Source organism: Pleurodeles waltl, chromosome 4_1 (assembly GCF_031143425.1).
Source record: "Pleurodeles waltl isolate 20211129_DDA chromosome 4_1, aPleWal1.hap1.20221129, whole genome shotgun sequence".
NCBI lineage: Eukaryota > Metazoa > Chordata > Amphibia > Caudata > Salamandridae > Pleurodeles > Pleurodeles waltl.
The window spans coordinates 796,575,578-796,589,085 of record NC_090442.1 but is presented as its reverse complement, the minus strand read 5'-3'; positions in this window follow the sequence as shown (position 1 = coordinate 796,589,085).

The window sequence follows — 13,508 nt, the reverse complement described above, 5'->3', positions numbered from 1 at the left end:
GGGCTTTAGAAGAACCCTTCTTCCTTTGGCCACCCCCCATTGTGAGTTTTTTAACTCACCCTGGTGTGAACCCATTTGTATGCCTTTTTATCCCAATTTGTGATGAGAGGTCAGATCTGAGTCTACCAGGAAATGATGCAGCTTTCCATAAACACAGTTATAAAGAATGTGCTATCTCATGATAAGATTGTATAACCTTTCTTAGTCATGCACATTACTACCATGTAACTAGCATTCCAGAGCCTCAACTGAACAATCCACAAAATCTACCCAATCTTGGGAGGACTCCTTCTGAGCTTCTGTGAACTATGGGCCAGATGTACCAAAGGATTATACCCAATCTGTGTCTATGGGAAAATGCTTTCGTACATATGGCCCTTTATACCTCAGGGAACCCAAAGCCATCAATCAGAGCATCTCTCAAGACCTGGTAGTTGTCTACACCTTCCTCCCTCACAGTCAAAAGTTTGTCTCTGTCCTCGTCTGCAGAGGAGAGACACAGGATAGATGCCCACTGCCTCTGAGGGACCTTCTGTACTTCATAGGCCCTCTGTAAAACTTTGATCCACTTGTGGATGTCATCCCCAGATTTGTAAGGTGGGACTATCCCGCTGAGATTCCTGGAATCAAATGTGTCTTCCCTGACCCTGGACTCTCTTATGCTGCCACCATGGGGTTCTAACCCCCAAATTCTTTCTTTCCCATTCCATCTCTGGGACCTCTCTTTTTAGAGCCAGCTGCTGCTTTTTCAACATGAGTTTGGCTTGCTCAAGCCTCAGCAAACTGAATCCTCTATCTAGGTCTCCTCCATCTGTACTAGAGTGGATGGTACCAACAGCAGAGGATGAGGCAAGGGAAACTGAGGGTGAGTCAGATACACTTCTCCTGGGTACTCTTTTTACCAACCCTGGGAGAGAAACAGTGGACCTGCTACTATGACCCTCTCTTGTGCTACCAACATAGCTCCCTGCAGGTTCAATGTTCTCCCCAGAATCCTCATTGTCTTGCCCAGTGAGGTCAGAGGAAGCACCTTGTACCTCCTTTTCCAACACTGGGGGTTCACCCTCTTCATCTAATTTCCTCTCCCTATCAGGATTCTGTACATCATCCTGAATAGGTAAATTTAAGAGAATAGTTTTGTTAGGGTTACTACCTGTCTTAAATTTCCTAGCTGTACACAGGGCCCTAGGTTCCTTAAACTTGAGACCTCCATATCTCAACTCCCGAGTCTTGTCAGCTCCCTCAACTAAAGACATAGGCCCTCATTACGACTTTGGCGGTCTATTCCAAAGACTACCGTGGTGACGTCTGCCAAAAAACCGCCCTGGAGGCGCTAATCCACCTACCGTATCAAGTGTTACAAAAACAAAACTGCCAGAAATCAGCCACAAAACCAACATCACCAGATCTAACAACAGTGGGAGATAGGCGGTCCCACCACTATTACCGACATGCCAACAATAAACTTCCCTCCAAATTATGACCCAGGAATCACCACAGTGGTCCATCAATGGCGGAAATCCATTGGGGGTGCGGACAGCCACGGTTGATTTTGCCACTCTACAACAACAGAAGCCAACATTGGCCAAATTGAAAAACCCACACCAGATACACATACACACACACTACACACCAACCAAACAGCACTATAAAACACAACCCCACACAACCCACAATTGCTTGCAAAATCACAAATTCTGCTACACATTGCAAGCCCACATATCCCTAGAGCTGCACACACAAACCACAGCCACCTATACACCCTTCACACATCACACACCACATATCATACTTCTACACCAAACGCACACAACACCACTGCACTCAATCACTACTTCAGAGCATCCCACATATTCACATAACCTGCACCCCCACCAAACACCCCATCGTCTGCACAACCCCCACTCTACATACACTACATAATCAGTATGTCCCCATAAAAGCACCCCTGTTTCACTGATGATGAGTTGCGGGTCATGGTAGGCGAAATCGCCAGGGTAGAACCACACCTGTTCGGTGCACAGGTCCAGCAGGTATCCATTGCCAGGTAGATGGAGTTATGACAGAGAATCGTAGACAATGTGAACTTTGTGGGAACCTATCCTCGTACAAGGGACCACAAACTGGAAAATGTGGAAAGACCGACGGTGATGGTGCAGGCAATGGCATCCAGGCACCACAGTGCCGTCATGAAGCCTGGTGGTGGACCCCAACCCCCTCCCCCACCGTTGACAACATGGTAGAAGAAGGTCTTGGCTATCCTGCATTCTGAGGGCCTCACTGGAATAACTGGAGGGCTGGACTCTGGTAAGCCACCAATACTTCTCTACCACCATGTACACCTGCATGGTCAACCTATCTCCCTTCAATCCACTCCATCACAAACTCATACACACCCCCATAACCACCCTTATCAATTTCCCTTGCATGCCCAACCTACTAAAATAACACCTCTCAAACATCATCATTCACACACATAAGCAATGCATGGTTAGCATGAAGTACTACCAATCCCACAATGCATCACCATACACAAATCAAATGATTAAATCACGGCACCCATCCCATAGGGAAACACATCAATGCTGAACATCCAAAGAACTTGAGAAGCTTGTGGATGGGGTCCTGCCCTTGTATGGACAGTTGTAAGGGGCATACTGGTGGTGGCCAACCCAGAGTAGGATGGGCATTTGAGGGTAGCACAGCAGCCACAAGGGGGTGAGTACTCACAGTGTTCTTTTGTTTCCTTATGACTGGCATGGTCCCTATATGGAGCACAAGTTAGCCACTCTTGCCCCCCGCTCCAGACCCACTTCTCCGCCCCTAAACCAAAAACCAAAACCCCACCCACTCCCAAACCAAAGTCCAATGGCCCCCCTTCCAAAAAGAACCCCCCTTACCACCCCCACCATGTGCCCCCTTAAGTGCCTGCCTTCCACATAGAGTGTCCCTGCCCAGTGGAGTCAATTAGGCTATTAGGGGTCAAGTTTGGCCTATTTGCAGGTCATTCATGCCCTTTGAGTTTGTATGGACATTTGGACTTGCCAATGGCCCTTTGTTTATAGTTTGTGTTTTATTTTGTGCCTATTTTCATAGCAATACCCAGCTCATTACAGAGGTTAGATCACAGGTATTTGTCTTGCTTTTCTTTTCTTATGGCTTATGTAATTGTTATATTTTACACTGGATTGTTCTCCATGTGTGTGATATGTGTGTAAGGTATATGTTGTGTGAGTGTTGGGTGTGCATGTCTATAGTTTGTGTGTAGTAGTGTGTTTGTGGATGTGTGTGTGTGTATCGGGACGGGTATTTGTTTGGGTGTATGTATGTGTTGTTGTCTATGGCGAGTGAGTGTGTGGGTGTGTCACTCTCCCCACCCTCCCTCCCTTGTGTGCTAGGTGGTTGTGCTTACGGTTGTTGTCTTCGTTGACGTCGCTCCTCCTGAATTTCCATCACATGGTATAGCATCTGGAAAACACCCAGTTCGGTTTCCATGGTGGTCGCAGGCTCCTCTGTGTCCACGGAGGTGAGTGTCTCCTTTTATAGTGTTGTTTCTGCCAGACTTTTCGTGGCGGTGGTCCTGCCCCAGAAATCGTGGCGGTCTGCTAAGTCGTAATATGGTGGGGAGTGAATAGTCTTTCACCCGCTTGAAGATGGCAACTGCCGTAGTCGGAGGCCAAACCACACTGGCGGTCCAGGCGGGGCATTGGCTGTATGTGGGTGGGATCACCAAAGTGGTCATAGTATGGCGGTCTTCACTGCCAGCCAGGCGGCGTTATTACCCCCACCGCCGGTGTGGTGGTCACCTGACCACCAAAGTCGTAATGAGGACCATTGTGTTAGAGTAGTGTATGTGATGCACCTACAAACTCTAACTTTCTAAACTTTTAAAAGGGCTATGCTAGATCCCTGACTACCCAGGCAAAAGTTTAGAAGTATCTGGAGTTATTAGTGCAGTATGTAACCAATAGTTAGTAGTGATCTTTCTTATAGAAAGTGACTGCTGACCATGTGGTAAAGAAATGGAAGTGTTTTATCTGACTGCTGTACACCAATGTAGGAGACTGACTTAGTTTATGGTGTACAACTTTGGTGTGGCACCCTATACTGAGTCCAGGTAACTCTCAGTGATAGTGAATAGGTGTCCAGATAGCAAAAGCTCTCTACGTGTAGCTGAAGTGAGCAGCTGAAGCTTATCCAGAAGGAATATAAAGTACCTGCAATATCACAGAAGTCAGACAGTAATCACTCCCAAGAAAAAGAGTGTTGGAAAAATAAAGGATACTTTATCACCGCACTACTACTAGAGTAGAATTGATATGTCCCCCTTTGGAGATATATGCATACAATGCATACACAAAACAACCAGAAGAAATAGCATAAAATATACAGGTCCCTATGGGAGGGCCAATCCATATACTAAAAAAAGTGAAATGCGAAAAAATGAACTCAAGCAAGTGGCTTATCCAGGAGACAGATTGACACCTAATCTGTTCGATATAAGTCAATAGGGACGCTGAATGAAGGACCACACACCAATCATGAACACAATTTAGCTTTACTAGAATTTCAGAAAAATGTATGCATTTGGCACATCAACGAAGTAGAATGAAGACCATCAATAAAGAGCATCTATAAAAATATATGAGCAAAGAGTTCATTGACATTTATTTATATATAAGCAAAGAGTTCATTGACAGACATAAGCTTTGATTAACTGTATACAAAACGCATATTTCAATTACTGCAGCATGCTCACAATAAGATGTTCAGGAAGCAAAATATAAATGAGCTGAATACTTCAGATTATAAACATAGAGCAAGCTTAATAATCAATCATAATAAAGCAGAGAAACAAAGGCCTTTCATCCCTGGGTGGAACTTAACTTAATCCACAAATGCGGCAAAGGCCTCTACAGCCCGCTTGGACCTCTCTCCCCCTCGAGCGTCACGGTCTCTGATCAGCAAACCAGGGAGGCAGCGCTGTGGGCTTGCAAATGGCAGCTTTCACAACCCCATCTGCGAGCTTCAATCCCCTCACCCGCGCTTCAGTGCTTAAATAACCTGAAACTTGGATTCTATCCCTTTTTCGCATCTTCTAGCTATGTTATCAGCATGTGTCCCTTGGCTGCTCTGCCGTTCCCTAGCCATTGTTTTTTCCGTCTTTTTCCTGTACTCCCATTCTCAGGGTTAAGATGGCCTTCATCTCTCTCTCCTACACATCCTGCTTCTTACACATGCAGCTGCAAATAATTTTATCTGTGGAATGTTGGAAAACAAGCTTGAAAACAACATCGTGGACTTTTCCACGTTGTTTCAGGTTTCAGCAGGCATCACGCTCATCTACACTGTTCAAGCTAATTAACCCTTTGCGTCACAATGTCTTCCACTCATTTCCCTATACTGATCACTCCACCCCTTAGATGAACGTGATGCATGCGAAACAAAATCATTTAATTTGACGATTCGCTAGCTAGGTTGCTATGAATACTTGTCAGCATTATTCTAAGCGCTTGCATTTTAGTATAAAGCTACACATAGGCGGTCATTACAACATTGGTGGTAAAAGCCGCTTACCGCCGTGCAGAAGACAGCCAACACAGTGCCACGGCAGCGGAATTCCACCACAGCTATTATGACCCACAGCACGGAATCCTCCAAACTTCAGACACACACACAAGTCCGCCACACCAAAGGTCAGTGATAAACTGGCGAAAACAAATCCTCCACCATCACGCCAACAGAAATACGCCCACACTATCATGACCCACGAATCCACGCAGTATTCCATTGGCGGTACACACCGCCGGGCTCAAAATACACGCACACTTACAAAACACAAACACATTGGACCATTCAAAAGACACACACCTGATACACATACGCACACCACACCCACACACCCAATACAATATAAAACACACACCCACATCACCCACAAACCCCTATGACCACAATTACTGAGAGAAGGCCAGAGAGACACCACCATCTACAATACTAGCATCCACAGGCACACAACACAATCACCCACATAACTTCTACACACCTCACACTACACACCACTACATATAAGCACACTTATCACCCCACACACCACCCCACACATCACCTACACCACCTCATGGCACGGCAAAGACACCCCAAGTTCTCGGAAGAGGAGCTCAGGGTCATGGTGGAGGAAATCGTCCGGGTAGAGCCACAGCTATTCGGAGCACAGGTGCAGCACACCTCCATAGCTAGGAAGATGGAGCTATGACGAAGAATATTGGACAGGGTCAATGCAGTGGGACAGCACCAAAGAAATCGGAAGGACATCAGGAAGAGGTGGAACGGCCTACGGGGGAAGGTGCGTTCCCTGGTCTCAAGACACCACCTTGCAGTTCAGCGGACTGGCGGCGGACCCCCACCTCCTCCCCCACAACTAACAACATGGGAGGAGCAGGTCTTGGCGATTCAGCATCCTGAGGGCTTCGCAGGAGTAGGTGGAGGAATGGACTCTGGTAAGTTAAATCTTAACTATTACATTCCCCACCCTACCTGCATGCCAGCACATACCCCCACCCTCACCCCCATCACTCTAACTCCTCACAAATGTCCCAACATCACAAACCACACATCCTAACACCAAGCCCTGCATGCAACAACAAAGCATGGACACACATCACTAAAGCATGCCCACTGCACATACCCATACACCCCCCTAAACCATCATCACACAAGGTCCCACACAGGAATGCAAGCACTGGGGTACACGGTCACCCACCTATTGCACACCATGACACACACAGATGTAATTAAATTCCTTTTATACCCCTGCAGGACCCCTACCCAACGTCACCGGACAGGAGGGTCCACACATGCCCACACCACACCACCAACAGAAGAGGCCCACAGTGATGACAGCACCTCTGTCCAACTGGATCTAGATGACCAGCCCGGCCCATCGGGGACCCCTGGACAGTCGGTTCCCCTCACTCAGTCACAGGCCACCACAGACCTTCCCCCTCTGGAAAGACCAGTACAGTACCCACCCAGCGGGCCCATACCTCCGTCCCCAGGACACGTCAATCAGCAGTTTGTCCACCACTACAGGAACCCAGGCTAACCCACCACCCCAACAACAACAGGGACCTGGGGGCAGTGGTAGTGGGCACACGGTCCAGGGGACGGAGGCCCAGAAACACAGGGGAACTGGGAGGGCTGCTGTGCGACAGGGGGAGGACAGGCCCAGGGAACCCACTGTCCACAAGGCCCTCTCCATCATCATGGGAGCCTACCACCACTCCCAGGAGACAATGGCAATGGTACTGACCAAGTTTCAGGAGACCCAGCGCCTGCAGGAGGAACAGTATTCGGGCTTCAGGGAGGAACTCAGAGCCATCAATTCCACCCTGGACACCATCGTAGGGGTGCTGAAGGAAGTACTCAACACCAGGAGGGACACTGTGGCACTACAAGGGCCCCCTGACACTAGCATGGACGATGAACTGCCCACCACCTCCCCCAGCGCTAATGGACAGGAGGCACCACCACAACCACCACACCAGCACCCCACCCCCTGCAGAGGCAGAACCACCTCGTAAACGGTCCCTGAGATCCAGGACAAAGACAGAGAACGATGCCAAGACCCCCACCAAGAAATGAGACCACCCTGAATGTCATCCTACTGTCCCACTTTGTCACCCTGTCCATCCTTAAACTGCCCCAGCTCCACTTCCTATGCCCATTAGGGCAATGCACCTGTGAGACTAATAGACTGGACTCTGCCATGGACATTCCTCCACCATCACCCCTCACCATTTTGCTACCCCCTCCAATATTGAGTACTTAAATAAACACCCTTAAAGCACAAAACAATCTGGAGTCAGTCTTTGATTTCAGAATAGTGTATTAGCAATTACTGTGGCAAAAAGCTCTTTCAATTGTAATGTCAGCATACCTATGTCACACAGCTGTAGTCCATGAGGAATCAAAGCAGATGTCACACATTGGGACCCACATCTGTGAAATCGTAAGGGAAAGTGACAACTCAGTGACCATACACTGGGTGAAAATGACAGACAGTAGAGCGGTAGTAGTGTTTAAGTACATCTAGTAGGCAGGTTTGTATTCTTACCTGTGTTTCAGTTGAATATTTGCTGGATCACTGAGTCCCTGTTGGCCATGTCTTCTTCTTCTGCTTCCTCGTCTTCACTGTCCACAGGCTCCACAGCTGCAACAACACCGCCATCTGGACCATTCTCCTGCAGAAAAGGCACCTGTCGTCGCAAAGCCAAGTTGTGAAGCATACAGCAGGCCACGATGATCTGGCACACCTTCTTTGGTGAGTAGAATAGGGATCCACCTGTTATATGGAGGCACCTGAACCTGGCCTTCAAGAGGCTGAAGGTCCACTCGATCACCGTCCTTGTTCGCCCAAGGGCCTCATTGTAGCGTTCCTCTGCCCTTGTCCTGGATTCCTCACTGGGGTCAGTAGCCATGACAGGTTGGGGTAACCAGAGTCACCTGAAAATGGCAAGGGACAACTGTTAGACACACACTAACCTGTAGGGATATCACCAGACAACCATTCCCACTGTCCTGCTTCCAGGTGCTCACCTAATAGCCACACACAGTGCCTCTGGAGTTGACCCATCACATAAGGGATGCTGCTATTCTGCAGGAGCCAGGGAACTTGGCATTCACATGGGAGATGTACTGGTCTGCCAAACATACCATCTGTACATTCATCGAATGATAACTCTTCCGGTTTCTGTACACCTGTGGGGGGGACCAAAGCCACATGTGTCCCATCAATGGCACCTATGATGTTGGGGATATGTCCCAGGGCATAGAAATCACCTTTCACTGTAGGCAAATCCTCCACCTGAGGGAAAACGATGTAGCTCTGCATGTGTATCAGCAGGGCAGACAACACTCTGGTCAACACGTTGGAAAACATAGGCTTGGACATCCCTGATGCCACTGTTGTTTGAAATGACCCACTTGCAAGGAAATGGAGCACTGACAGCACCTGCACTTGAGGGGGGATTCCTGTAGGATGGCGGATAGCTGACATCAGGTCTGGCTCCAACTGGGTACACAGTTCCTGGATTGTGGCACGGTCAAGCCTGTATGTGATAATCACATATCTTTCCTCCTTTGTCGACAGGTCTACCAATGGTCGGTACACCGGAGGATGCCTCCATCTCCTCACATGTCCCAGCGGACGGTGCCTATGAAGGACAACAGCGAGCACAGAGTCAAACAACTCAGAGGTACGTACCCAGAGCTTACACAGAACACCAATCATAATCTAAAAAGTGGCCTGTGTGTGTGTTGAGTCTAGGCCTAGGTATGTGTGACGCAGTAAAAAATGAAGCCATGTGGGCCCCTGAAATGGCGGCTGCCTGACCTCTAAAATGGGACAATTGGATGTGAGGTAACTACGCTGGCGTTGTACACCGTCGCAGTAGGTGGTAGAAGACCGCAGCGCAATGCTGCATTGGTTGACATTTTGACGGTACGCACCGCTGCGGACGTGACCGCCATTTTCTATCTCTTCAATCACTCATTACCTGATCTTCGACAGGAGAGGACCTACACTGCAAGTGCTGCTGTGACCTCGGTCTGGAAGAGACAATGGCTCAAGTGTCTGGGGAAAGGGCCCCTGCCTTCACTTCGGAGGAGTTGGAGAAACTCGTGGATGGGGTCCTCCCCCAGTACACGCTACTCTATGGTCCTCCAGACAAACAGGTAAGTACACTGGAAGCATGCTGGATGGGCTATGCCTGTGTGGAGAGGGGTGGATGTAAGAAGGAAGGGTGGAGAGTGCGGCCTGCATGAAATGACGGTGAGTGCATGTGCCACATGCCAAGGGTAGGGATGGGGGCCAATGACTGTGACGTTGCAGTTTGTAATAAGTTTCTCTTCCCACCTGTACAAATTATGTAGGTCAGCGCCCACCAGAAAAAAATATATTTGGTGTGCCATCGCCAAGGACGTCCGGACCCTGGGGTCTACCACAGACTGAGCACCCACTGCCGGAAAAGATGGGAGGACATTCGCCGCTGGAGCAAGAAGACGGCAGAGGCTCAGCTTAGGATGGCCTCCCAATGTGGGAGGGGTGTCCGTCGCACCATGACCCCCCTGATGTTCAGGATCCTGGCGGTGGTGTACCCGGAGTTGGATGGGCGCTTGAGGGCATCACAACAGCCACAAAGGGGTGAGTACACTCTCATCCTGCTGATTTTGCGCACAGTGAAGAGGTCTGGGTGGGGGAGGTGGGCTGTGGGTTTCCCTAGGCCAGGGCGAATTCCGTAGGCAAGGTCCCTCCATAAGGCAGGCCATGTGGCACCCCACTGAACCTCTGTAGAGTGCCAAGTATACCTAGTCATGCCCCTGTGTCATCCATGTGTGCAGATGTCGTCCATAGCCTGGTAGGCCATTTCCCAGGAATTGAACAGTGGAGCCCAAGAGCGCGGCGTAGTGCAGGGGGCTTGTGTGTCTGTCGTGTCCGCCAACGGTAGCGGTAATGCATGCACTCAAGATGTCTTTCTTCTGTCGTCCCCCACTTTTTGTGGTCTGTTCTTGTGTGCATTAGCATCATCAGGCGGAGGAGCAGTGGCACCAGAGCACGAGGGGGCTGCATCACACATGGCCATGGAGGGCCACACTATGGAATTGGACTTCACCAGTGGGACGGAGGGCGAGGGGAGCTCCACGGCAGGGACAGGAGCTGAGACCAGCGACACAGACTCGTCCTCTGATGGGAGCTCCCTTGTGGTGGCGGCAACATCTGTGCCCCCCCCATCTACAGGTACAGCCGCCAACCCCCCTTCCAGCACCGCCCTCCCAGCAGCCCCTCAGCCTTTGCCCCGTGCCCGCTCACCCGGGAGGTTGGGCATCACCTTCGCCCCAGGCACCTCAGCCCCTGCCCCAGTCACCCCTACTGCCCTCAGTGAGGAGGCCATTGACCTCCTCAGGTCCCTCACTGTTGGACAGTCTACCATTTTGAATGCCATGCAGGGCGTCAAAAGGCAGTAGCAACAAACCAATACGTTCCTGGAGGGCATTCATTCTGGTCAAGCGGCCCTTCAGCGAGCTTTTCAGACTCTGGCCTCAGCACTGATGGCAGCCATGGTCCCTGTGTCTAGCCTCCCCCCTCAAACTTCCTCCACACAGACCCAATCCCCTGTACCCCAGCCTATCCCAAGCACACCTCTAGACCAGCATGCACATACCTCAACACACAAGGGAAGCTCTGGCAAACATAAGCACCACACATCCCACAGGCACTCACGCAAGCATCACACACATGCAGACACACCAACATCCACTGCCTCCACTGTGTCCGCCTCCTCCTCGTCTCCCTCCTCCCTCCTAGTCTTGTCTACACTCACACCTGCATGCACTACCTCTACAGCCACTACTGCCATAACCAGCATACCCACCACCACACCCCGCTCACGTTCAGTCACCACCCCACTCACCCCACTACCATTCACACATCCCCTGTGTCCTCTCCCAGTGTGTCTGTGACGCCACCTCCCAAGATACACAAACGCAGGCACACACCTACCCAACAGCCACCCACCTCACGACAACCTCCAGCGCATGCACCTTCACCCAAAGTCAGCAGACAAACACCTCCTACAACCACAACCTCTTCCTCCACTCCCAAACCTCCTCCAGCTACCCGTCCCAGTGTCCCCCAAAAACTTTTCCTGTCCAACCTTGACCTCTTTCCCACACCTCTCCCACCCCGTCTGTCTCCTAGGTCCCAAACTAGCACCTCAGCCACAACATCTCTGGGACCAGTGGTGCCTGTAGTCACCGGAATCTGGAGTGCACCGGCCACCAGGGCAGCCAGTGTAGCACAGAGCCACAGCACAGACAGTCCCCCACCTATGAAGCATCAGAAGTTGGCCAGTGCCCGGCGGGAGAGGGGGAAGACTCCTGCCACCAAAGCTGCTCCCAGGGGTCCCAGTGGGAGAGTGGAGTCAGCTGCGACACCTTCCAAGGTGGGGAAGGGCCACTAGAAACCAGGAAAGTATGGGAAGAGCAGCACGGCGGAGGATACCACCATCATCCCCACTGCCCAAGAAGCCACAGCCATCATCCCCGCTGCCCAGGAGGCCACAGCCATCATCCCCGCTGACCAGGAGGCCACAGCCATCATCCCCGCTGACCAGGAGGCCACAGCAATCATCCCTGATGAGCTAGAAAGGACTGCCAGCACAAGCCTCGCTGGGACAGAGAGGACCGCCAGGCCACAGCCATCATCCCCGCTGGGCTAGAAAGGACCGCCAGCACAAGCCCCGCTGGGTTAGAGAGGACCGCCAGCACAAGCCCCGCTGGGCCATGAAGGACCGGCAGCACAAGCCCCGCTGGGCCATGAAGGACCGCCAGCAGCTGAGTCACTGCAAAGGAGCCCGCCGCTCCAAGCACCGCTGAACAGGGCACCGCCGTCTCAAGCACCGCTGAACAGGGCACCACCTTCTCAAGCACCGCTGAACAGGGCACCGCCGTCTCAAGCACCGCTGAACAGGGCACCGCAGAACAGGGCACCGCCGTCTCAAGCACCGCTGAACAGGGCACCGCCGCCTCAAGCAACAATGGCCCATGAGCACAAAGGGCACTGACGCTACTGTGTCCGTCACGGGCAGACTAAAGCACTCTGGGCACCATACCTCCTCCAGAACCAGTGGAGAGATACATCCACTACCTCTGTCCTTAGCAGGATGAAGAACTCTGGGCACAATGCCCCCTCCAGAACCAGTGGAGAGATACATACACTACCTCTGTCCTTAGCAGGATGAAGCACTCTGGGCACAAGGCCCCCTCCAGAACCAGTGGAGAATGACATCCACTACCTCAGTCCTTGGCAGGATGAAGCACTCTGGGCACAAGGCCCCATCCAGAACCAGTGGAGAGATACATCCACTACCTCTGTCCTTAGCAGGATGAAGCACTCTGGGCACAAAACTCCCTCCAGAACCAGTGGAGAATGACATCCACTACCTCAGTCCTTGGCAGGATGAAGCACTCTGGGCACAATGCCCCCTCCAGAACCAGTGGAGACTGTCATCCACTACCTCTGTCCTTAGCAGGATGAAGCACTCTGGGCACCAAGCCCCCTCCAGAACCAGTGGAGACTGTTATCCGCTTGAGAGACTGTGGCTTTGCACTCCCCAGGATGGAACAGTGGGCAACCCACCCACTGTAGAGTCTTGAGAGACTGTGGCTTTGCACTCCCCAGGATGGAACAGTGGGCAACCCACCCACTGTATAGACTTGAGAGACTGTGGCTTTGCACTCCCCAGGATTGAACAGTGGGCAACCCACCCACTGTATAGACTTGAGAGACTGTGGCTTTGCACTCCCCAGGATTGAACAGTGGGCAACCCACCCACTGTATAGACTTGAGAGACTGTGGCTTTGCATTCCCCAGGATGGCACAGTGGGCAACCCACCCATTGTAGAGACTTGAGAGACTGTGGCTTTGCACTCCCCAGGATTGAACAGTG